Raw genomic sequence first — 27,645 nt, 5'->3', positions numbered from 1 at the left:
AGATCCTTATAAGTGGTACTCTGGTCACTCTCTGCTCCACTTCCCTAAGTTGACACCCTGTTTCCCCGTGCCTGGGGAAACAGAAAGCTTACCATAGGACTTGCTTGCTGCCATATGACATTATATCTCTGCACTCACCCTTTCAGTCACATTAATGCCAATAATGCAACAATCTTTTTCTTTTATAAAGGTCTTAACCTGGCTTATGCATTAATTTAGTCTGCCAAGTTATTTATGCACCTATAAAAATGCAGACTAGGCATCCTTACAAGCACAGGCAGATCCTATTTATGCTGATCTGAAAGAGTTCTGAGCTCACTGTTACAGGCCCTTGATAGTGTTGGCCCATTACTGCATGTTTTCTAGGGGCCAGAGGTGAACAAGCTGATTCCAAGTGGAATCTATCTGTGTCTTCCACCTTACCCTGAAGTCCATTATTTTCCATTGAACAGACTCACTCCTCTCTTCCTGCTTCTAGTCAATCTTATAGTATTTCCAAACTGATGAAAACAAGCAATGCATCTCTAAATACTGCTGCTGTGATATTTTCAACCTATTTCAGCTACCATTTAAGTGAGCGTTGGGAATGTGTAGTAGTCCTCTGAACTGAGACTATATTCACAAGCTTTCTTTGGACATTTTGGTGAAACCTGCTCGGAAAACACTGACAGTTTTGTCCAAGTGAAGCCTGAAGGATTAGTCTGTATGTGGTTCTCCAATAATAACACCAAAGTCAGGAGTATTATTAAGAGCCAGTTCAATTTTTTGAACATATCATGTAACACACTACGAAAGTAGCACAAGGTCAAGGAAAACATCTATTATTTAATTTGAGTTGGAGCCAAACTGGTGGTGATGTTGAAGACCACACTTCCCACTCTGAATGGAACTTCCTTTATTCAGTCCTTCCAACTTCATCAAAACTTTCCATTCACTTTGCCTTTGTCTGTCTCTTTCTTAGAAAATACATTACAGTCTCAGAGGGTACTCCCCTCTCCTTCTTACTTTCTTTCTTTCCTAGATAAATGAGGAGTGCTCTTAACTCCTTTATTAGCCACATTTTTTTGTCCGTTTCTTCCCTCAACTCTATCTTAGCAGTTCCAGGAAAGTCAAAGTAGCAGCCATAACAACAGAATCTCATCTTAAAATCAATGTCATTGTCATATGAACTCTTCTTCCCAGATAACATTTCCCCTCCTTTCTTGGGCACTAAGATGGTGATTTCTCATCAAAGTTAACCGAGACAGCATCACAGCAGACATATTTGTTTGATAGTTGAGTTAAAGCAGTTCTTCAGCAGTGTATGCCCATTAACGTTACTATCCACAGACTCAAAAAAAAAAAAGTCACTATTTCAGTCATTAAAAAGGTACATGTGAATGCAAGATTTACTAAGCCTGAGTGGATGTGATCAATAATTTAAATATTACTGGCTAACAAGTAAAGAAAACAAAAATAACAGCTTTGGTTTCAAGATATATATAGCTGTCCTGTGAAAGTAAATATATTAAAACATTCCTTGTTATATTTTATGGCTCTATATAAATACCAAAATAGGTTTATAAGTTGAAAGGAGAACATGCCAATTCTAAAATCATCACTCACAGCACTTCAGTTTATGCAGTTAAATCTCCCAGCTAACAGCATTCTGCAGGCAGTTGCTCTCCTGCCCAGGAGGCAAACCACACATCTGCCTTTCCAATACTCATGGTAAAATAATCAGTGAGGAAATGCAGGCCTGCCAAAGCACATTCAAGGACAGTAAGGGTAAGGGGACTCATCACAGGCACTAGCTGCAACACAGCCTCTGTTGGGTACAGTAAGGGGCACTTAGATGAAGCAAATCACTACATAATAGTATCATGGCTTTGGTTTCTTTTTCTGCTTCTCTTGTCACTCTAGGCTTCTCTTGGCACACTTTTACCTGACCAATGTCCTCACCATTTGGTGCTATGTCTCTGTCTCTCCTTTTCTGTATGAAGAGGTGAACATGGAGAAAGGTGGCTTTGTATCCTATATTGAACAGCCCATATATCTCTGGCATCAGAAGTTATTGTTGCATCCATATTGTAAATGATTAAAAAAGCAATGCTTTCATCAGGTGTGAAGTGTGCTTTATCTGGATTCTCTTGACAGAAACTTTACCAGTACCACAACCACATGGGAATGTGATCCTTTTGTTGGCATCCTCCCAATTGCAGTTAACTGGAGTTTCTGTAACCCTGATGACCATATAGGACTCCAAGGTGGTTTTATTAAAGATTTCTGTGAAACACTCTGTGAATTTTTTCAGGTCTGTCCTCAAGTCCAGGAGGAAACTGGGTCCTAGTTTTTTTCCAGATCTTTATTTCTCATAAAATGTGGTTATCATAAAGACGTCAATGGAAAGAGAAGGAAAAAATTTGAGGACCTTCTTCTCTTTCCCACCTTTCAATTTGGTTGTATTTTTCTAATTGTTATGGTTCTTGGACAAAATATAAGTTTGCCTTAACCTGTACAGCTTTTTTTTCCCCAGAAATCCTTCATTTGGCATCCAGAGATTTTACTCAGGTGACAGATGAAGCATGGCAGAATAATATTGTCATAGTCAATCCACGTTTTTATACAAAAATATGTGCATCCCAATCCCCAAATTTTCTCAAAATCCTGAGGAACAAAACCAGAACAAATTATAAGGAATAAAATTTCCTGAAGTCTTTCTTGACAACACTTAATCCTCCATAAGAAAACCTGATGCATCCAGTGATCATCTAATGGAAGAGGTCACCATTTAGTTTTCCAATCACTTCGTAAGCTACTCTTTTGACTGATGGCATGGCAAAGAGTCACTGTCTCATATTAGGGTCTGTTTTTGGGTGGGTCCTTGCACCTGAGAAGATCACTGTCTAACCTCAGTGGATGCCTTAGGGTGATGGAGGTGAGCTGAGGGAGTGCTTGCTGATCTGAGTGGGAATCAGGTCACCTCTTAGGATCACCATGTAGCTGATGGGGGCAGCCCCAACTCATTTTCCACCAGGTTCCAAGGCCAAGCCCCATAGCCAGGCCAGGGAAAACTCCTGAGCAGCTTTTTCCCCATCCGGGACTAAGAGAGAGAGCAACAAACAACAACCAGGCAGTGGTTTCCTCAAACACTGTAAGACAAATATTTCTATTGATAGTGATAGTCCCTGTTTTGTGCTGCCTTTTCTTTTTTTCTGTGTTTTTTTGTTTTGTTTTGTTTTGTTTTTTGTTTGGTTGCTTGGGTTTTTTTTGTTTTGTTTGGGGTTTTTTGTTTTTGTTTTCCCAGCATTTCCAGTACTCCTTCTGCACTGGAACTTTATTTAAGACTGTTGGCTGGGAGCCCCTGGGAGGGTTCCCAGTCCCCTGGGTAGATTCCCGGTCCCTGTACATCGCAGCATTACGAGTGTGACCTCCTGCCTTGCCAGGACTTTAAAGGGCCCATCTGCCCTGTTACCATTAATCACATTGGATATTTGTAATTCAGGCCCTCCAAATTATCCAGGTTGTAATTCCCAGTCCCAACATGTATCCAAAGCTATTCTCTGCTATTGTTTTTTTCATAGAAGGAAAAATATCTAATTTAAAGCCGAAGTTTCCCCCTCATAGCATTTATGCATAGAGTGTGTTACTGCTATTATATTCAGAAAAACAGTTATTTCACAACAACAACAAAAAACCCCCAAACAACTCTTTTTTCATATGTGCTTTACTCCCCACTTTTTTCTTATTCTTTTAAGTTGCATATACCAACAGGGGCCAACTTTATTTCAATATTGACTTGGATTTTGATGAATATGCTTCTATTTCATTTATTCTTTATTTGTGCAAAAGCTAGGCAGTATTTTTACATTGTTTCCCACTTCCTTTTTGATTAAACTGTTATATTTGATTTTCCAGAAATAAAGCAGTACAGAGACAGAGAGAGTGAGAAAAATACATTATCCTTGATTCTCTCCTGACTCACAGCTCTCTAAGCTCTGACCCAAAAGCCCACCTTAACTCACTGGAAATAAGTGCCTAAAGGGAGCCGTCAGAGAGGAAGCTCTTCAGGAAGTGACTACGAAAAGTGCTAACCACAGGAGAATAAGGTCTTTTCCACCTAAAACTAACTGAGCTGCTCAAACAAAAACGCTAAAGCTACTCTAATAATAATAATAATAATAATACTAATAGACAACCCAAGCCAGGCCTTTGAAATTGAATTGTTATAATCAGTATCAAAGATTAAAGGCCACTAAAATTTCAGAGCCACTAGTTAGCATGTCAGAAAAAACACAGTCCATACAAATTCAGTGGATAGGCTGTAAATCTGTTTTCCCTTTTGACATTAACTTTCCAAAGCTCTCTTCCTTGGGGTTAGGGTATCCCCATTCCTTGTTTTCTCTCTGGCAAAGAGTTTTCTGAGCAAGAAATATTGCCATCTGCAATACATTGACTGTATATACAAAAAGCCTCCCTTTCTTCTTTGTGCCCACAACAGGACTTGGCAGTAAACTAAGACCAGGACAGTAGCTTCTTCACTAAATCAGCCAGCAATGGTAGCATGGTTTCACCAGTGCCACTTGTTAAGGGAAGGAAATTTAGTGTTGCTTATTTTAGCACCCCCAAGGGACATGACTGAAACATCCTGGGGAAAAGGAAGCAGGTAACATTACAGTAATAAAGACCATCCAGCCTAACCCTGAAAAGTACAACTGACACTACAATCCTCATCCACTTCCATTTGTTCTTCCCTGCTCCCTTTTCCAGCCTGTTCAGCCCATAGCCAGCATGAGCAGCCCTTACCTTGGGGTGTGTGGTGACTGCTTTGGCAGACCACAAGTTCCCAAGCTGCTGACTCTCTGTTAAAAATGCCAACAACAGCAAGGAAACATTAATTTTCGCAGAATGACCAGAGGAATAGAAAAAGAAGACAGTAAACCTTTTTGTTGTTGTTGTTCAAAAGCAGAAATCTTCAGGCCAAATGAACTGAGTGACAGGCCATCCTTGTAGTCTTTGGGCAAGGGAATGACAGGCATTAGAGAAACAGATCCTGCCTGCTGTTAACTACTGCAGCTCACTCCACCATTTGCCTTCATCTGTCCAAGAAGGTACCACGTTACAATTTTAGCTGCTAAAGAGATGAGGGGAGCAGAGTTACTTTTTTGGATGCTCCCAGCTGTAGCCCCCAATATAAGACAAACACCCAGCTTGCTTCACACGCAGTGGAAGCTGAGGTCTGGCTGTGGGCTCCTCACAGATGCACAGGAGCTCCCCTGCTCCCCCCTGGGGCATAAAGCAGCCAGGGTGATGTGGCAGGATCTGGGCTGAGTACAACCTAAGGAGCCCTGCTGAGAAGCTGGGCAGGCAGTGGAAGCCTTGCCCTGAGGAACAAGGAGTCTAGATCTGTGAGTTACAGCAAAGTGCAGAAATCGTGGCTGAGAACAAGGTAGCGCGTTTCTGAAAGCCCCTGAGCAGGTAAGCAACCAGGAAGAGAGCCCAGTGTCCCCCAACAACACTCCTTGAAACGTCAGCCTTCATCCTTTTAAAGCTTGTTCTGCCCTTCTCAAGACCCAGAAGCGGCATTTGTGCTTTGGATGAGTCTGTTAAAGGCCTCCAGGCCATCAAGCTATCAGCTGCCATCAGCTGTGCTTCCTCTCCTTCAGGTCTCTCATAGTGCAGCTGCATCCCAGGGCCACCAGCCTGCTCACTTGACAAATGGACAGCCTAAACCATCCTGCCTAGCTGCCCACTGGTGGGGCAACCTGCCACTCAGACAGAAAAGACAGCAGGACCTTACCACAGAAACCAATGACCAGTTTATTTATTTCCTCAGTAAAGGGACAGAGAGTAGATAAAAATCATCAGCAAAGAAGTTAGTGGTTAATCAGAAAGCAGAGCAACTGTGGGCATTAACAGTGCTTCTGCTGCTGCAGCACCTGAACTGGCTTGATCAGGACTCACCTCCTTGTTGGAGGAAGTAATTTTGGTTCAAGAATGTGGAAATAACTGAAATATGTATTTCCAAGGCTAATATAGCCACAAAGAAGGTTTATTTGAGACTGTGACTGACCACCCAGGCAGTCAATGCTAAGGTATATTTTGAATAATGATCTGTAGGAATCTGATTTCACCTATAGGTTCACAGCAAAATCTAACACTACCATGAGGACTATAAATCATTTACAACCTGTCTGCTAAGCCTACAAGAAAACTGAAGATTAAGTCATAAGGAAGTCAGCTATCCAGCCATTACGCAAAGCTTCCTAAAAGGCAGTGGCATACATTTAGCAACTGTCCCAAAATCAGAACATCAAAAGAAAACATTTTTGCACTAGCTTTCCTTGCTATTGCTAGCCTATCTCCTTGTGAAGGGAGAAGAGTTTATGGGACCGGTGTTTGTCAAAGTAAGCTTGAATAGCAGTGTCAAAGGGTAATTGGCACAAAAGAGATCCCTACATTTGGAACAAGAGGAATTAAGTTTTCTTAAGCACATTGGGACCACAGAGGGCTTGTTGTTGATAGACCCACAAGTAGTAATATTACCAGGTTCATGTCAAGGGTCATAGCATACAGTGAGACAACAGTTCCTTAGAGCAATGAGAGCAGGGTCATGACTCCTGTGAGCAACTGATTGATCCTCAGAGTTCAGATCTGTGAGACGCATGGGGAAAGAAATGTGCAATTTACAGCATTCATTTACACTTGGCTTTGAAAGGTTTTTATTGAGGCTATGATCACCTTGCATTTTTGCTTTTCAGTTACTGCCTGAAAGTCAATGAAAGGATTTGAAATGATACATGACCATGGGATTTTAGCAGCAGAATATATTAGTGTACCAGTTACATGCCAGGTAAAGTTTTACAGGGTTTAGTACCTTTTATTCTCAAGTGCTTGTATCTGGAGACTGTCCCCTACTTTCTATTCAGCAGGACAGAACTTGAGCCTTGAAATGACAGTGAAACTTTGTGCAGCCATCTCAGAGACTCAGTGCTTAGTTTATGTTCATTGCAACCACAAGCAGAAAACTTCATCTAAGTCACATTTTCATTATATTAATCTTGAACCTCAACATTTAGAATGAACTCAAGGAATATTTGGGACAACCTGAGGGCAAATGAAGTTTAGGGTGTACTAAATTATGCCTGCTACAATACACTACTGGAATGCCCTGTACTGCTCCTCTAATCTTGATCTTGATCTCAGTGAGGACAAACTGCCTTATGTCCTTGGTAGCCTCTTGTCTCTTTGCCATCTGTGGAAACCTTGTTACAGAAGGCATATTCAGTTGCCTCTTTAGAGGTGGATTTATATTCTGATGACAGTGAAAACTCTTGAGACTCAAGGTTTAAGAAAGAGCCCATGGCTCCAACAAGCAACTTTAAATAAGCTACTGTGCTTGATGGAAAAATCTGAGAAGTTCAGCAGAAGTCATTCTGGATCTTGTGAGAGTTTTGAGTTACTTCAAGCTGAGCTGTGTAATGTCCCAGGGACATCCTCTTGGCTTCCTGACCAGGATTATACAACAAGAAGAAACTTTGCAAATTTTGAATAAGTTCAGAGGTAGGGCCTTGGGAGTTTGACCAGTGCTAAATGAATATAGCAATGAATAAAACTTGTAGCTACATACTTTCCTACCAAATCTGAGTGCTTGGATTCAAGGTGTTCCCTGTAGGACTGCACACTGACTGAATTGCTATGATCAATACTGGGAGGTGACATAATCAAGCACTATTAATGCAACTGGCTCTATTTTACTCAACAGAAATTCTGCCGTTTTCCTCGGTCAACCTAGGATTTCACCTAATGCGTCTATTCCAACCCTAATATCTGTGATCCTGAACACATTACTAATTTGCCAACGGGATCTGTCAACCATTACAGTCTGTGATTTGTCAAGTACTCTATTTGTATTCACCACTTCTCTTGTTTAAAGGATTCCAGTAATAAGCTATTAAAGACATTTAATGTTACCAATTTAAAACTGTAAAACACAAACTACTGAGGTGGTGCAGTTGCCAGAAGAGACATCAGGCCCTGTGTTAGAATATCTGATTCAACAACTCCTATATGTGCAAAGCCTGCAGATTGGATAATTATAGCTCCATCAGCAAATAGTATATTTATTAGACCCAAATTTGGTGCAATAATAGAAGCAGAATAGAGATTAATGTTATCAGAAGTGTTTACAGAAAGATTGCCATGATGCAAAAGTCTGGCAAATGTGGACAAATAAGGATGGCTTATTAAAGCTCAGTTTTTGTGAGAGGTGCACCCATTTTCAATGCAGCCATCCAGTAGTTACTGTGCAATATGGTCCAGTAATATACACAGCAATTAAAGAGGACTCTATTATTTTGTTACTTAGCAAAGCTCAAAATCCCAGCTCAACACTTAATCACATAGATATACTGTTTTCTTGACACAAAAAGGAGGATCTCAAATGCATCTTATCCCTACTAAGTCATTAATGATGAAGAAAATACAGATAGGTCCATGATTAGACTAGCTTAGTATCAGTTGTTTGTGTATGTTAATGCTTTTGTATACTTTGTTGCCCTTCAGGTGAAGGGTCTAGAGAGTAAGTCATATTGAGGAGTAACTGATAGAGCTGGAGTTGTTTAGCCTGGAGAAGAGGAGGCTCCGGGGGGACCTTATCACTCTTTACAGCTACCTGAAAGGAGGGTGTAGACAGGTGGGGGTCACCTCTTCTCCCAGGAAGCAAGCAACAGGACAAGAGGACATAGGCTCAAGCTGTGCCAAGGGAGGTTAAGGCTAGACGTCAGGAAGAATTTCTTCACAGAAAAGGTTGTTAAGCATTGGAACAAACTGCCCAGGGGAGTGAATGAGTCACCATCCCTGGAAGTGTTCAAGAAATGGCGAGATGTGGCGCTTGGTGCCCTGCTCTAATTAACAAGGTGGTGATCGGTCAGAGCTCAGACTCAGCGATCTTGGAGGTCTTTTCCAACCTTAATGATTTTGTGATTCTGTATAACATGGGGTGAGCTCCACTGGCTGTTTGCCTCAGCCTACCTGGTTGGTGCAATCCCAGTGAAAGGCTTCTTCTACTTGGTTCTCACTGTCTCTCCTTCTCCATTCAGGTCAAGGCTTTAAGTAGCCCTGCACATAGATATGACTGACTGTTCATGGAAAGTTCTGACAATAAATTTGTTTGGGGTTTTTTTGGAGGGTTTTTTTTTGTTTTTTTTTTTGGTTAAATATTTTTTGAATTCTCAGTAAGTTGAAAGGCAAAGTCAAGCATTGCTTTATGTCATATTCAGTGTCTAGCGTGATTCAAAATGTTCATAATGTTCATCTACTTTCTACTTTAGGAGTTTTTTCTACATATCTTCTCTCTCTTTTTTTTTTTTTTAATTTTATTTTATTTTTTTTTTATTTTCAAAGTGCATTTTTGGAGAAAAACATCCACCTAAGCAATATTGAAACACTTTAATTTGGGCAGGGATCATATGACACAAGGAGTACCTTCAGTCTATTATTCTGCAATTCAAAATGTCAAAAAAATCTTTTAAAAGTCATTCAAACTGATCCTGTGAATTGATATACAAATTGATAGAAATACATCCATTTTTCCTGTTTAACTAAATCTATACTTTTCAGGATGAAAAATTGACTGAAAAATTTCATACAGCTCCAAATTTTTCTCTGAAAATATTCAGAGAACTTGTGATTTTTCCCCTTCAGGAAATAACCTGTTTGCAAGTCAATTTATCAAAATTACTTTCCAATACATAAAAAATTAATGTATTTCAGATACTGCTCTTGCATCATTTTTAAAGCAGAAGAATTAGGAAAAGAAAAAAAAAGAAAAGAAAATACAAAAATATGGTTTAGAGGTTTTTTTAAGTCTTTAGATCAACATTCTCCAGCACGGTTCTATTTTCATCCCTGAAGTAATCTGATATTTCTTTCTACAGGTCTTAAAAATTCAGATAAACTTCAAGAAGTAGCTTATGTCATGTTTTTTAACAAAATGCAAAAGGCATCCAAAACCTACGAACACAATATTATATCACTGTTAAAAATTTAAAAATTATTTATTCTCATTAAGAAGATAAAAAGGCCTACCTATATTTAATGTATCTTAACTCTCAATAAAGCCTTCACTGTTTTTAATAATACCTTCTTGGCAGTCAAAAACACTCTTTTGCCTGAAATCTTGACATGTTTCATTCAATAAAAACAGATATATTTGGAATATTTTATGAGACAAGGAAGCAAACACAGATTCTTTTGTTTAATTATTTAATGTTTGGACAGTGCTTTGCAAGCATAATACACACTTATTTTTAGTATTACTTATGCTTGCAGCATTATCAGCAAGATATGAATAAAACGCTCTCAGCTTTGCAAGCAATTTTCTTGATTAATTTCTTGGTATAAAGCAGCAGAGGGAGCTCATACATTATTTTTGTTGCATCACACACAAAAAAATGATATATTACACGTGTACACACATGTGCGCGCACACACGCGCACGCGCATCTAGGTGACACAGGCACACATACCTATGTGCACGCGCAGTCAGCTCTGGGACAAGCTGCACAGCTACAGTGGCTGTGCCTGCACTAGTCATGCAGACCAATAGGAGCAGATGTGTGCAGCAAAAGAGCTGGCAGTGAGCACCGCATGTCCACAGCACACATTCTTCAGAGCAATCTTTCTGGACTACCTGAAGCCTGGGCCTATGGGCTGAGGCACCCATTTGTGCCATGGGCATATTCATGGAGTGTTTTTTCCAGACGAATTTTACCCAAAAGGAACCCAGCTGGTGCATTCTAACCTTGCTCCTGGATGCAAATCAAAGCTCAGGTGGTGGGGATGATCTGGAGGCACTGATCAACAGCATGCACTTGATCCAAAGCAAGTCAGCAGTGCTAAAGCTCTGTTAGAAACATCTAGGAACCCTACCTGAACTACTCTTCAGTTGCATAAGAAATAAGATGGATGACTTCAATTTAGGCAATTGCATTTTGCCTGAATGGCATGTTAGGCACCTACATACCTTTTTGAAGTTTCTCCTAAATCTCTGTAATTTTTGCAGGAAATGGAGAAAGGAAAACTGAGAAAGAAGTGCTAAAGTAATGTGAAGGACTGTACAAACTTCCCAAACTTCTTGTTTATGTCTGCTTGAATGACTTCTTGGGAATGTATGCTCTTAACTGGTCCCTTGAAATCTGTAAATCCATGGTGTAAGGAAGGCTTAAGAGTTACACTTAGCAGACTGTAGCACTCCCTGAACGGCACAAGTATAATTATTATTTCCTTTAAGAATATGTAACATATATCCTCTTCTATATGCTGGGCCAGCCAGCACCTTGGGAGCATAGTTTTGCTTCCCTAGGCACTCCTGTGAAAGTGTAGGAGGAAGCAAAGGGCAGTGGATAACATGGGGACTGTGCTTTGGTGGAGAGCAAAGCCATAAGGAAGCAGTTGATCCAATTGACTATCCTATATCCTCCCATATACAGATGATCACTGTTGAGGCCAAAGACTGGAAATAGTGGAAAACCCAGATTGCTGATATGTTTTATTTCCAGGCTGGGCAGAGATATCAGGAACTTTGCACCATGGTTTGATGGTTTTGCTTCCAGACTTAGACTGAGCAGATGTGAAAATGGCACTAGTGGGGCTGAAAAAAACAGGAGAGGTTGAGAGATGGAACAAATGTGGGGATGGATGGGAGTGGGGGGATGGGACACAAGGTGGGAAGAGCAGACACCAAATAGCACAAATACTTTGTGATTTTAAAAAGCTTACCCATTTGGGGTGGGGCTTAGGGCAAAAGAAATAGATTTGGGGAGAATTACTTTTTATATCTAAACCAGCTGTCCAAATTCATAATAAAAAGCCCGTAAACCATCATTGTAAGAGAGGAAAAGCCATATTGTTTTTATTTGTCTGTAGAGCAATATGTGTCACTGTATAAATAGTAACTAATAATAATAACATGTGCTGCAGCACTTCTGTGATATTTTTCAATAATTACTGTTGTTGTAAAGGAGTTTAGTATGAAGTAAAACATCTCTATGAGGGAAGAAATTGCTACCTCTTTCCCTCTGATATTTGTGTAACTGAATTAAAAATACGAAGATACATTGAGTCAAAAAACATTATTCCTAGTTCAAGGAACTCAAGCTGAACACCTTGAAAAATCTCTCAGCTACATTGTTCTTTCATATGTTATGAGGATTTTTATTTCCTTTTAACAGCAGTAAATCGTCAAATGAAAGAGGCTTATATTGCACATACCATTGCGAGACATGCTCATATTGTAACATTAGAATGAACTATTTTTAGCCTAATATACAACAATTTAGGAGCATTAGAAGAACATAAAACAGATAAAAGTATAGCTTTTACAGCCATTCATCAATGGCCTTTTTTTGAAGAGTGCAGTTACCTCCTCAGGCTAAGCATACATCTCTCTATTTCACATAAATACACAAAGTGACAGGGCTTCCAGTCAAAATAAACATTTGCTCAGTGTATACCTGATTTTCACCCATTTCATTCAACAGGAAAGATACTGAGGTTAACACACTAATCTCTCATCAGCTCTAGGGATGAAGATGTGCTGAATTTACCAACTGTGACTGAGTGTGTTCGCAGTTTGCTGTTCCCCTGGATGTCCATGCCTTTGTACTGGTACTATTTAAAAGACAAAAAAACCCAAGCCTTGAAGTGGATCCAACCAAAATTACTTTCAGTTTTTACAGAATAAGAATGGCTCAAGGAAGAGGGGACAATATCCCAGGTTTGGTAACAGTGCAAGTAGTGATTGGGATTACTGAAGAGAGCATCATTTGGATGAAAATGCAACACAAGGTGACATAACAATGACATCATTGCTCAGGATAAAAAATTACATACAGTACTGAATAACATAAAGCAACTACAGTTCAGGGCTAAAAACTTCCAAGAGTCTGAGGCACCTAAATCTCACCAGATTTGAGGAAATCTGTGTAACTTTTGCATTTGTGGTTCTGGCTGCATTGCCTTGAACCTTGTATGGAGAGAAATAGGATCCTGCTGCCTTGGTATGTTTCTCCAGCAGTTCAGTAGCTGAAATAGAACAGGAGCTGAGCACAGCTCTCTTAGCTCCTGGGGCAGGACTCATCACTGTACCATCAGGCTGGCTCCCTTGCCAAACAGAGGCCAAAAGGATGTAGTAGATCCCTTCTGAATCCCATACCTGGCTTGTTAAGCTGATATTCTGATGCTTTTCCAGGTAAAATACTTAATTTGGATACTTGTTTGATGATCTCACACTGGAATTTCACACCACTCTATTGAAGAAAAGGTTGATTGAATAATTTTAACAGTCATGATGTTAGTTAAACCTGATTAACAGATTATTTTCCACTGACATCCCTTCTTTATTCTATTTACAAGCTAAATAGCCCAGACACTCATTTGATAAATGCTCATTTCCCTCCATCTTAATTAACTAAATATTCTTTTACTTAAACAATCCCTCATTTTTCCATAGGCACAGTAATAGATCCATTAGCAGGGTTTGTCTGAGACCGGGGATCTTTTATTTATGAGGACAAGTCCAAACAGTTACTATTTTTTAATGTTTTTATTTTCCTTGATACTGTACACCATGTCATGGCTTTGGTCCAAACAGTAATCACACAATGGGTGCCATTTCTTCTTTCTTGACCTATCACACTCCACATGATTTAATCCATTGTTTTGGATGTTGCCAATGATTTATAGTATGAAAAATGTAAATGATCTGGATGGCAGATGTTTTATATTTTCTGACCATTCATTTTCAGTGGGAATGTAATTAAAATTTATGAAGTGTATCTGCTGAATTGCATTGGCAATTGATGATCTCCTCCAGTGCTGTCTGTCTGGAGATGATGAGTGATTGTGGACAGTGAGATGTGTTGACAAGGGCAGAAACAGACGTGATGTTACTGTCATGAGTGAGGCTACCTGCAAAAAGGCTGCCGGTTTTTTTCTCTCTTTTTTCCCACAGGAAGAAGGTGGCAACCAGAGCTGTCTTTCTTCTTGCAAGACAGAGTACAAAGCCTCTGTGTACTCCTGAAAGCTGTCACTCTTCACAAGTGCAATCTCTCACCAATGGGCATCTGGAAGCCACAATATCAGCTACAACAACCTATGTCAAGGATATTAATTAAATTCCTGATGGCCACCCAGAGAAGCTAATGAGTGTAAATTTCACAACATCCCAACTCATAAGGCAGCACACTTAACCTTTTCAGCATTGATATCCTTCCTCCAGGAGGAAAGTAAAGAGGGGAGCTGTTTCCCAAGGGACCATAGTAAGGAGAAAGAGGGAGAACAGGAGACACTTGATCTGCTACACTTTAAAATATAAACAGATCATAACTGGATCTGCTGGATTTAGATATCCCAAAAGCCCAAAACAGGATGGGAAGGGGTTTTTGTCAGAACTGAGATCCCAGGTAGCATTTTACACAGAGCCCTAATTGCTATGAATCTGAGTGGATCTTCTTACCTCAGACCCTTCCAGGTCTGCGAGCAAGACAAGCAGCTCTGTTTTTAAACCCAGTGAGGTACTTACTGGACTTTTTTACCTGATCTTGACTTAGCATACCTCTTACATTTCTGAGTGCTGTGGAGGACAGAATACGTAATTACTACCATCCTACTTCTACAATGAATATACAAACAGCCTAGATTAACATGAAGTGAATAATGTAAGTGCTATAGGATCAACAATTGAAACTGGGGAATTTCTGACACCCATCTTTATGATCAGGGATTTTGATCATTTGAATGTTTGAAGTGTTTTCCTAATCTACAAATCTCATTTAGGATATATAGCATTAGGCACTAATAAAAATGCCTTCACTCCTAAGTCGTGTGGCCACCTCACTATGAGAGGCTGCTAAAGGAGAATTTTATTCCAAAAGCAAACCTTAAAGTTAGTTTGTCACAAATGCCCCAGTCTCACTGCAGGTGCTGACACCACTTCCAGTGAGTTGTGTTAGTAGGGTCCAAACTAAGGTGACTATAGCTATTGATTGATGAGCCCTTCTTGTGCTGAAATCAGTAGGCAAATTACCATTCATTTAAAAAATAAGGATTAAAAGCTAAAGAACTAATACAAGCTTCAGACCTGGTTATGATTGTAAAATTTGACAATGTATGATTCAAAACAGACAAGGTATTGAAATGGCAGGTGCAGCAGATGGTCAAGATTCTATTACACAAAGGCACTTTCTTTTTTTTTTATGGATGTGAGCTCCCAGCTCTGCTGCTTCTGTGTGCATCTGGCCTTTGATGGGCAACTGCGGCGGGAGAGGAGAAAGAGTGAGGTAGGACTGGGGACACAAAGTCTGGTTAGACATATTTTGGAAAAACTCTAGGAGATACTCTTAGCAAACCTCATGGTACAAGAGGCTCAGTAAGGTAAAATTCCTTTTGGCTTCATTGCTGCCTTGTTGGGTGCCTCAGTTTACTTATCTGTAGTTTTAGGAAATATGCCTTACCTGGCTTTGTATGCCAAAACTTCATTCATTAATACTGATGTCAAAGAGGACATTCAGCACCTCACAGGAGGCCCAGAGTACCTGCATTAGTTAGCCATAAATCATGGAAAAAACTTTGAAGTGTCAGAGAGATTTAATGTGGGATACAGAATAGAAGGGGAATAAGATGAACTGAGCCCCAAGCCCCAAATAAGGAATTTAAAATGCACCTTCCCCTTAAAAGTGTCAGCAAATGAAGAAAAAGAAGAGCGGGGAAGCCCCAAAGGCAGCAATTTTGAATGCTTTAGTTTTCTCTATTGACTTTAATTAAGCTCACCCAGGATTGCAAGCCTGTCACTTGGGGAACCTTTACATAAAGAAAAAAGGAGTTTGCTCCCCAGGTGGGTTTTCCCAAGTTTCTCAGGCTCTTACCACAATATATGCCTGGCATCCATGACAGGGTCGTCAAAAATAATAGCTAAGGAATTCACTGTCTGTCATTCCAAAATAATTATGTATGGGGCTTTATGTGCACTTGAGATGGGTTATATATTTCATTGAGAAAACCCATGTAGACTAAAATATATATTTATATGTATGCATGTAATATATTGAGGTTGCATAGATTAACAGTCAAATTAAGAATATGGGGGAGCAGAAGTCTGTATATATGCATGTGAAACGTGTCTAGAAAGTGGGTGGAAAGCACTGTCATTCCAACGTTTGCTAATTACAAAATGCATTAATGTTTTATTAGCCATTTATCAGTAATTAATCATCTACTTTGATATGAAGTTCAAGCTTGGAAATACACTATGGAAATTGTCCCTTCAATATAAGGCAAATTTTAAGGGTCAGCAGAACAACAGTAAAGACAGTAGCATCTGCCTGGAAGAGTCTTTTGATGCCTCAGCATCATGCCTGTGTCTAGGCATGCAATAGTTTTTGGGTGCTTGCAAAGTCAAAATAGTGTGGAGAAAAAAATGAAGAGAGCCTGCAAGCAGAAGGGGAGGAGGTAGTATACTCAGTGGTATTCTTCAGGTGCACAGTTTGAATAAAAATGCAAAACAGGATGCTCCCATTCAGTAAATATTATCATTTTTATTCACTCATTAATTAAGTTGCTTAATTGCTGCTGTCAAAAGACTCTTGAGTTTGTGACTGGAGTTGTTGCACTGTTCTGATAGTAGCTGAAGAAGGAAAAAGACAGTATCACTCGGCTTGCTCTTTACCTGATAATAAGGAGGCTTGATTATAGAAAAGCATAATGAAGCTGCAGAGTGTCATGTGGAAAAATGTAGATATTTCCAGGAAAAAGAAGAAAGGGGAAGGTAAGGTTTATTAAATCCATCAAATGTTATTTCACCAGTGTGATTGGTACATCATAACTTGTGTATTACCATTCAATTTTTTACTCCACGAAAATCATATTAAAGCAAAATATTTTCCCTCTTTTAATCTGACTTCCCCAAGAGGGCTCAGAAATGGAAAGGGACTCAAGCTATATCAGTCAACACAATTATACATATTTTTTTCTAGCCCTTTCTCCAAAGGATTAATGTAAGCTAGTTTAGGTACGGTCTTTTCCAGGACACTAGATTGACAAATGACCAACACTTATGGTATATTATTCATACATTTTTGAGACAGTAGCTATTCATGCCAGGATGATGATCAGTCCCATGTCACTCCAGACATTCTTAGAATTGATGTCCACTTTACTGCAGACACCTCACATCTCAGTACCACACTGATGAAGTGCTCTGGTCATGACACATGAAGGTGTCTTTGCAAATGCCCACCATGAAAATGAGACTGATCCCACTGACATGGGTCTGGACTACCAATAACCATTTATTGATTCTCATGACTAAATAAACTAAATGGAAGACAGCTTTCAAAACAGATTGATGAGAATGGGCTCTAGTACATCCAGGGTCAAATCACTACATGTATGTCTATACCTGTAAAAAAGACTAGAGATGTTCTAGGTTATGCTTGCCTCCAGTTGGCTTATAAGCCAAAGAAGGAAAGACTATTGTACACAGACAACAAAGCAGAAATTGCTGATCAGAGAGACACTAGTGCTAGGATGATGAATGTGGTATATAGCCACCAATTTTACCTTATGGCTGAGAAAGTTCCAGCCTATCTCTCAGTTCTAGAGTCAACCCTGAAGATAAATCTATATGTCTATTCTCTGTTCATAACCCCTCTTTTTCAATCCTCTGTAATGAAGCAGGTGATCACTTAAGGAATTTCTGCTCAGGTGTAAGAATTCTGCTTAATGAAGAAACTCCTTTACTCACGCATGGAGGGGTGTGACCGGCACAATGCACCAGGAAGGGACTGTCATGACACAGTCTTACTTAGAGTTTTTGGGTGTATCACACTGCATTGCTACTGGCTTGGATAAATTTCAAAAACCGATTATGAAGGTCTTAAAAACTCTTTGACACATTGAATTCTTGGCAAGAAATATTGAGCTTACATCTCAATCTGTCCAGATACACTTGTTAATATCTCCTCTCCCCTTCTGTTGGTAAGACACTACAATTTGCACGAAACTGTGTAATACATTTTGTAATAAACGCAAACATTCTTAAGGAGAAAAGCAAATATAATACACTGTTAAGAGCATCTCATATCCAAACGTGAACATAGGTTTTCTAAGTTGAAAGACTACTGGCCTACAGCATCACAGAGCCTTAGCTGTCAAGCTTGTACAATGCTTACATGTTCCTGGAAAAATACAAGGGCATAATTAAATGACTTGTAGGGAAAAATTTGCTACCCTCGTTGCTTTTGATTGCACCAGAATGAAAAGAAAAAAGCAAACTACTATGAAAGATCACAGTCTGCACAGTGGAAGATGTGAGCAAAAAAAGTCTTCAAACATTTCAAACTGCTGAATTATTATTATGCATCCAAAAAATCATAAACTAAACCCGTTCGTCATACTAGATTTATAGGTCAGTATAGCCTTTTTAAAATCTAAAGGCCTAAGAAATGTAAGGGTGCTGACTGACGAGCTGGGGCAGCCTTACCTGGGGACAAGCTGAAAAGGTTGGCAGCTCCATCTGTCTACCCTGCTCCTGGTGTCCAGATGTCTAAGCTGCTTGTCAATCAGCTCCCAAACCACTGCAGTTTACAGGGCAGACTTTGCACTGCAGCAGTCACTGGTGTTAGTTTGCCTTAAAATGCTTCAGTGTAATCGTTAGCTGATTTCTATGGAGAAAGACGCAGGATAGAAAGAGGTACCTCTACCACCTGTCCTCATACAGGCAGTCCCCAGTAGTCAGAGTCCAAATCTACTTAAATGTACTCTATATTTGTCATTGTGCTTCTACAAAAATGTCCAAAGCCCTGAAATGCATTTTATTGCAATACAAACATAAAGCATGCCCAAGCTACTTTTCCGTAGAGTTTCTGTCATCAGCCCCTGGAGTTGGACATTCTCTGGTATTAAGAAGAACTTTGTCCCTGCACATCCTCCTTTCCAGACACTAACTGGCTTTCCTGGCCTGCAATGACAGTGTTGGAGCACCCGAGCACTCACCCTGCTAGTCTGGGACATGGGATGCAGTCACTCATGCCACTTTCTATATATTTCCTATCCCTGTTAGTGAATGCAGTAGTGAACTTAGCCAAGGAGTTTAAATGTAAAAAACGTTAAGTTTTGCCTCTTCTTCTATGATGTGAGCAAATACCTTTTCTTCACCTTTCCCTTGACCTTCCTGATGTCTCCTGTCATGGTATCTTTTCCTTCTTTTCTCCTGTCTGCTACTTCCTTCATCCAACATGAAGGGCAGAAGCTACTAGAGTCACTGAGAAAGGACACTGATCTTTGGAAGAAAATACTGATTCTTAGCTCTACCCAGAGGAATTTCTCAGATGTATTCTGAAGCTTATTTAGGCTTCTCTTTGTCTCCAGTGACTAGTTTATTTAATTATGCTCTGATAAAAGGAGAAATAAGTCTAAAGAAGGAACCTAAATTTAACTTCAAGAGAAAGCAGGTGATGTAAGTTCTTGAGATAAGTTCTCAAACAGCCACCTGGACCTGAGTAACTCCTTAAGTAATTCCCTGATATAGCAGTGGAAGGTTCTGCCTAGAGGTAGTGTAATAAATTGCCGGAGCATGTTATTCCCTGAGGACCCAGCAGGCGAGTGCATTGAAAGCTTCCTTGGAAAAAAAAAAAAAAAAAAAAAAAAAAGAAAGGTACAAAAAAGCACAAAGGTTCAGCTGCTGTACTTGTGCTTCTGTTTCCTTATCACTTCCCCCAGCACAATATACTCAGACCAGATGATTCAGAAATGGGAACTGGCACCCTCTGCACCCTTTGTCACACATTCCTGGGATGTCAGCACAATCCTCCAGCCTGGCAATGGCTTCCAGAGCCATCAAGAGAAAGGCACCACTTACTCCTCCAAAATGGAGGGGACATCCTGATCTGACAACAGCCAAGGCCCCAGAGGGACTCCAAAGATTTCCTTTGGTCTGTGCATCCAGGGACAATCAGAGAGTGGCGATGGGGTCTGCAGGAGAGAGCCCCCAGAGGGTTCAGAGGGTCCAGGCCAGAAGGAGATTAAGATTAAATTGTTAAAAGGTGGCTGCATCCTCCAGCATGGAACAACATTCTCATCAGGATTCAGCAGGCAAGCCTCTTCAGCTTGGTGTGGTATGTGAGGGGAGACAGAGGTGATGCTGTGGGGCTGAGGGCAGCCGTTCCCCAGCCTCCAGTGTCCGCTGTGAGGCTGGAAATTAAGCAGAGGTGGGTTAGGAGGCCTCTGGGCCCCACAGAGGCCCCGTTCACACCGTTGGTACAAGTGTAGGAGTTGAAGACGGGGTCAGGAGGTGAGGGAAAGTTCAACCCCCGGCTGAGCGATGGCCCTGCCTGCATGGGAGGGGGACGTCCTTGGCCCCTGAGAAGAGTCACTGGAGGTTCATCCCACCGGGGAGGAATTCTTCCCAGCAGTAGCCGTCCTGCTGATGAATCACCCCACGGATAGGGCTGCCAATCAGTGCACCCTCCCCTCATGCAGCTGTGCTCCAGCCCCCTGACAGATGTGTGCCGCCACCCACCACAGCCATGATGGGCGCCCAAGACGAATGACCCCTCAAGAAGGAGCAGGGGGATGGCATGGGGGGAGCCCAGGGCAACAGGGTTTGTTTGCTGCTTTATTCAAATGAGCTCACCCGGTAGGAAGAGGTGGTGCTGTAGTTATGTGGCTTCCTTGTGAATCCTAGCAAAGAATGCACACTTCTCGCTCCACCTGTTGCTGGAGGGGGAGCAGTGCGCGACCAAGGATTTTCTGGAAGGTTACCAATTTGGTTGCTTGAAAAAGCAGATGAAATTTTATTCAGACAGACCTGGATCACAAAGTGCTGAGTATCTGTCATGACCCCTGAATTCAGGGCGCTTGGGATCATGCTCCAGATGTGGGAAGACTGGACTGCCCAGCTATGACCATGGGTATCCCATAAATGATGACACCTTTCAAACTTTCCTGTGGAGCAGGCAAAACACATCACTGAAACTCAAGCACTGGTTTTGCAGCAGATTTTAGCAACAACAAGAATTTTCTGTTTAAAGGGGCTTCAGAACAAATACTTTGAAAATTTTAAAATATATATATTTTATTATATGTTTTTATAAAAAAGTAGTAAGAAATGGAAGTGATTATTTTATCTTCCAATTGAACCATGGTGGATCAAAGCAAGAAAGTGTGTATCTCAAAACTGACACATCCCTAAAAATTTCATGATTGTTGCTATTTGATGTGACACGTCACAGAATTTTATGTCAAGCTGAAGAAAATGTGACAACTTATATGTAGTATTTTCAGAAACAGAGTTTAAGTGCAGTATTGAGAAGTGTATCTGCAGGGTTTTTTAAAAACTCTGCTTGTTCCCAGTCTTAAGAAAAGCAACCCCATATGCTTTAAACTTCTGCACCCCATTAATTAAAGTCAGAGCTTAAAAGTAATACTAAAAATAATTGGCTGGATTAGAAAAGGCTGTGGGTGAGCTGAGAAGTTACCATTGCACAAATATTAATAAATCACTTTTCCTGTAATTAGCAGAAAAAAAGAAGAGTGCAATGTGGTAAGCTAGCAGCCGTTTTGCAAAAGCATGTTGGCTAGAACCTGTCATCCCTCTTCCTTTCCCTTTCCACACATACATCCTTTCAAACCAAGATACAGCTGCTGATGCCATTTGTAAGAGAGAGACCAGCAAGGGAAAAACAGGATTTTCAAAAGGTCGGTAGAAAATGAGGAAAGAAGCCAGATGACCAAGACTGTTAATAGGTGATTAATATTATGCTATTGTTACCAGAAATGGAACAGTTCAGCCTCACAGTCTGTCCCAGCTCTTGAAAGGTACAATTTTATAACAATGTTAGGCAATGCAGGAGAGTGCTAAGGACCCTTCCTTCTTTCCTCGGCACTTTCCTAGATGCAGCTCATGTGGAAAGAAAGAATCATAAAGAGCTCTAAACCTTCCTCTAATGTAAGGAGAAATCCAACATTTGCAGGCTTCCAAAATAAAGTCAATAAATAAGAGCAATGTTTTGTAAAACAAAAATAATGTTCTCATTTAAGAGCATCAGTAAGAACACTATCTAATTGTTTTCTTACGGCAAGCAAGTAAATAGCTATATAGTTTTCTTGCTTGAGCACACACAAATAATCCAAGGTGCAAAACAGTCACAGCCTCCCTGATTCAACAGATTTCCCAGAGGTAGATTCTGATGTGCTGTTCTCCTGGATAGTTTATACACTTCCCCTTGGTTTACGATCATTCTGCTTCCTGGGAATCTCTATTTTACGCTCAGGAGCTCACCTTCCTGTTTCCAGCAACATCTCCTCCTGCCTCTAGATTGCCCCTTGTCTCTTTTGTAAATGCCTGAGGTTCTCATCAGCTTTTCTAAACAACCTCTGCTGTTCTGTTTTACTATCAGAAAGAACCCTAAAAGACAAATTTTCCTTCAAGTGGGTGTTAACTGTTACATTCTATGTAAAAAAAAATGTTCCAAGTTGTTTTCCACAAAAATCCCCTAACGATCAAAGACAAAAAAAAAAAAAAACTCAACAAAAAAAAACAAAATAAAACAAGAAAAAGAAAGAAGACAGAGCGGTTTGAAACACTCTAGCATTTAAAAGTTCATATTCTAGATCTCGCCTGATGTTTTTGGATCCTAAATCACAGTATTATGAAATATTGCCACTGTATTTTTCTGCCCTTTGGCACACACAAGTTCCATTGACTTCAAAGGGAGATATACCTGCACAAAAGTGACATGTAAAGTCTCCTCAATCCTTTAATCTTCCAAGAATTTAGTATTTATTAGTCTCAAAATAAAAGCCTTTTTTTCTTAAAAATAATTTAAGAATATTGGCCATCTCTCTAGCAAAGCATTTAGGAACATGGCAAAGTTTAGGCAAATGAATAGTTATATTCACATGCATAACATAAATTCACGTTTATGTCAGTAGCACTACTTACATGTTTGACACTAGGCATGTGTGAACCACTTACCAAACCAGGACCATAGGAGAGAAATTCCTTCATCAAAGAAACCAGATCACAGGAAGTATAACAAATCCTTCTTCACCCTCACATCTGAAAAGCCTGGGGCAATAATTGCTGGCATTCTGGATAAGTTGGGTTTGTGCACTACGGTCATTGGAGACAAACTTGAGTCTACTCTGGCCTCTTTCCATGGAGGAGGATAGAGGGGTTACATGGATGATGTCCACCATGGGCTGGGCCTGCAGCTGTACCGTGCTGTGCTGATCCACAGAGACAACCTGAGGCAATGCCACAGCTCATCTACCACTATAATTGCATGGCCAAAGGTCAACCCAGTTTACAACAACATCAGTGGCAAAAATTCCATCAACTTGAACTACTGTTCTTTGGGTAACAGGCTTTACTTGGAGTAGCCCCTTACTTTCACACTTGTCTTTGCAGCACTCATTATATTCTGAATATCCCATAGCTGCCACAATTATTATTCTTGCTTCCTCTACAGTTTTTATTGGCATCACCAAACAACGAGAACCAGATAAATACTGATATGTATTCATAACAGATTCAAGAAAAAAGAGTGAGATTTTGGTATTGGCAAGTTTTCCTATCCACAGAACATTTTTGTGCAGCAGAGAAAGAACAAAGGGAAACAATGCTGTTTATTTTGATGGTTCTGAGAAGCTAACATTCACCCCGCTCATCCCAGGAGCAAACAGCTGGCAAACAGCTGACAACATAGATATCAGTCAACTCCCACGTAACTAACAATATAATACAAAAAAATATAGGTAATAATGATATGACATGACAGGATGCATCTTTGATTTTGTGTGCTAAAAAAAAATAAAATCTTACTGTATATGGAAAACATTCCAAGAAGTCTTCCTTTCTCTTTTTTGCCTCTTACTTTCCTACTTTCATAACATGGTTGCATATTTGTGATTTTTCTGTAAATTATGGTTTCTATTTGAAATATTTTTCTTTAATGTCCATATTCCCAAAAAGTCATTTTACTATTTATGTGGTCAAATCCCTCCTAATGTGATTTGATGGCACATAAATAGTAATATGACTTTTTATGTTGTCTATTGCTTATGTAGAGTTTTCAGAAACCCTATATTATAGCCTTGTGTTAAACCCTGATAATTTTCAGGGGTCATCACTATAATATATGGCTGGGAGACTGCTATTGTGATGCTGTTGTCAGACAAAAACCTTGCCTTCAAATGTGTGCCTCAACCATAGTATAACATAAATCAAAATATGTGTCTGCCTAGCCATATATCCATTCTGTGACTTTAAATATTTTAATAATCACGGGTGCAGGACAGGACACAGGGACTTTCTATAACCAATGGTGGAAACAAGTAAACATAAAATAAATAATTAATTATAAAGTCTGCATGTTATAATCCTATAGGAGAAATTAGCATCCCTGTACATTTTTTAAAAAGGGTGTAAGCCTACTTGGCATGGTAAACCCCCTGCTACTGTATGTAACTCTATCTCAGCCTCTAATCAATTGAGCCCTGAACAAAGCACTTGGCAACCCTTTTACTCCTTCACACACACTCACCTGTGTCCCACACTCCTTCCCCTCCAGAATACAAGCATTTCTGCATTAGTTTATGATCACCTCCCTGGAATGATTAAGATGGCTGATGATAGGTGATAGATGATGCCAAGTGAACATATTTGGATGGAGGTGTTGGTTTTAAGGGTCACCATCCATAGGGGTGCACAGATCTGGTATTTTGATCCAGAATCCCATTCTGGTTCAAAGGCAAACATATCCATAATCCAAACAAATCCTATCCATACTCAATGTATTCCAGTAGGAGACTTTAAGACTTTCTTACTTTCCATCTCCATTTTGCATTGCCAAATCTCCCAGCAGCTCAGTTTACAAAAACCAGCCAGTTCTGACCACCTCCTGATCCATGGTCTCTATTCATTTTTTTTCAGATTAAAAAATGGATATCACAATGTTGCCATTTCCCACTTGTTCTAGTGCAGGAATAAGGGGGCAAACGCAAACCGTGCAAGTGCAACTCGGTGCTGCATGTGGGCCTCTCTTGCTCACAAGTACAAACAGACCAGGGCTCTGTTCTGCCCTGTGAATGCTGTACGAGCCCTAAGGTGCTTTTGAAAAATAAACCACCATCCACTGCCATAACAGCCCTCCTTCTGCAACGTAAATGCAGAAGATATGGAAAAATCCAGAGGACAGTGGCCTCCATTCCAGCAGTAGTTAAGTTTTTATGATGCTGCTTGTGTCTATGGCCAAGTTCTGCAAAGCTTTATTAAGTGTGCATCCTCTTCACACCACTAATTCTATCAAATCTGATCAAGCTAACTGTGGGAGTTAGGAATACAAACACAGGATCAGGACTATAGCATGTGAAATCCTTAGAGATGAAAGTGCAACATAGTTCGAAAATAGTATTTCTATTAATAATGAATGTTCTCAATTTATACCAGATTTTGTAATGTTTCTGGGTACGCAGTGTTCTGTTGTTGTCCCAGATGCTCTCCTTTCTGACTGGTTTGGTTCCCTTTCACAAGTGAGCACCCCCTACTCACCCTGGGGAAGACGCTTAAGGGGAAAAACTTGCAAAACCAGGGAATTGACTGTAATAAAGTGCAGGGAAATTCCATGCAAATGTGGCCCTTAATTTCTTAGGCTCTGCAACTTATCAGTACCTTTCAACAGGGCTAATGTCAGGTGCTGTACAGCATTCCTTATTTTCAGAAAGCTGTTTCCTAAGGTCCAGATGATGTTATAAGTGGTATAACATGACTCAAAGTAGTTTTGCCAGATGTGATATCCCCTGTTGCAGCCTCAAATAGACTGAGAATGAGGAATGCATGCTCCATTAATTTCCATTGGAGTGAAGAATGCATTACTCCTTTGCCATTCCCATACTAAGAAATCTTCACATAGTCACAGCTTTATTTTCTTTATTCGGGAAGCGATATATTCCAGCATTCTCCTGTATTTTCTTTTTGAAGATGTTCACTGACTTCTTCCTTTGTCACTTCTGCAACACATATGCACAGTCCTGTCTACACACACCGACACAAATTATGTCCTCAAGGGAATATCTACAATGACCTGTTATTTTGAGTATTTCATAGCTGGTTTTCTCCTTGCAGTGATTAAACCCACAAATTTAGTTAATGTACAGAGCAGATTTCATGCATAAATCTACCCCCCATAATTGCTTTTAAAATGCTGGAACCACTTTCAGATGCTGTCATCCATTTCTTAGGTGGTGGCCTCCTTCTTTCGTGCGTTCAGTAAATCAAAATTTACATGACTGTGTCCCACCAGACATTTGTGCAAGGTAGATCAGTTCTATGTGTGGTCTTTTTAAATAGCATTTTTGGCAGATTTGGAAAAAAAGACACATATATAAATAAAAAGAAATTACTAGGAAAGCTCCTAAATGATGGTAACTACTGAACAGTCTCAGGCATGTTTAACAGAGGGAGAAACTCATGACATGTCTCTCTCACATTGTTATACTGGCCATTACAAATCGTTCATCTCACACCACCATTCTGAAGTGTTACTTTATTATTAAAAGTGTCAGTAACTTGGCCTTTTCTGAATTAACTCCTCTTCACCTCTAAATGACAAGAAAAAGGGATATGTATCTTTTTAGCCAGTCGGCAGAACTGCACTAAATCACAATTTGCTAATCCCCATGCTCCACTACTTGCACACGGAAAATGGTGTTCTTTCATGGTAAAGCTTAAAACTGCACTGATGGTATTGCAATAGATCCCATGTAACTACAATTTCACTGCAACTATAAATATTTTTAAAAGTTTTTGTGCATAGGTAAAACCAAATTCCTGACACTAAAAAAAAAAAAAAAAAAAGGTAGTAAGTACAGTCTGTTTTCTGTTGTCATTATTTCTAAAAGTTTCTTTGCTTGACAGTTCAGAAATTCAGCAATTTCTCCTGGATTCCCTAATCCTTGCTACAACTGGAGGAAGTTCGCACCATATTTTTGCCAGACTTCGTCAGAGATGTTATTCATTTTCAATACTCAGTGACTGAATCTTTGTTTAAGTGAATTTGAAACATATCTAGTGTTTCTCACAAGAAGAATATCAAGTGCAGCTAGAGAGGTTAACTCTCAGTTCATCTCAGGTACTCGCTTCCACCATAAAAAAGTATTAGCAGAAAGCCGGAAACCTAGACCAGATCTTCAGCTGATGTAAGCTGATATACTTCCACTGATTTCATAAACTATGATGGGTTATTTCAGAGGAAGATCTGTCACAATTCATCACTGCTTTGAAAATTGTATGGGGTGATAATCACAGAGAATATTGCTACATGTCTGACATATTGCACCAATATTGCTCAAATATGTGTTGTTTTTTCTTGTGTAGCAAGTCTCGCTTTGCAATGCATGAACAATACTAAAATTAGCATGATGCTAGTAATTTCCTGATTGTTAAACTAATCTCATAGTCTGATATCTGAGAGTGGCAGAAACAGGGAAAAAGCTTTCAGGTTCACAAAAGAAGAAGAAAAAAAAAACAACCACAAAAAAAAAAAAAAAAAAAAAAAAAAAAAAAAAAAAAAAAAAAAAAAAAAAAAAAAAAAAAAAAAAAAAAAA

This window comes from Empidonax traillii, unplaced genomic scaffold, assembly GCF_003031625.1.
Source record: "Empidonax traillii isolate 1590-97213 ecotype Southwest subspecies unplaced genomic scaffold, ASM303162v1 scaffold136:size1122602, whole genome shotgun sequence".
NCBI classification, from domain to species: Eukaryota; Metazoa; Chordata; class Aves; order Passeriformes; family Tyrannidae; genus Empidonax; species Empidonax traillii.
This window is presented reverse-complemented; position numbering follows the sequence as displayed.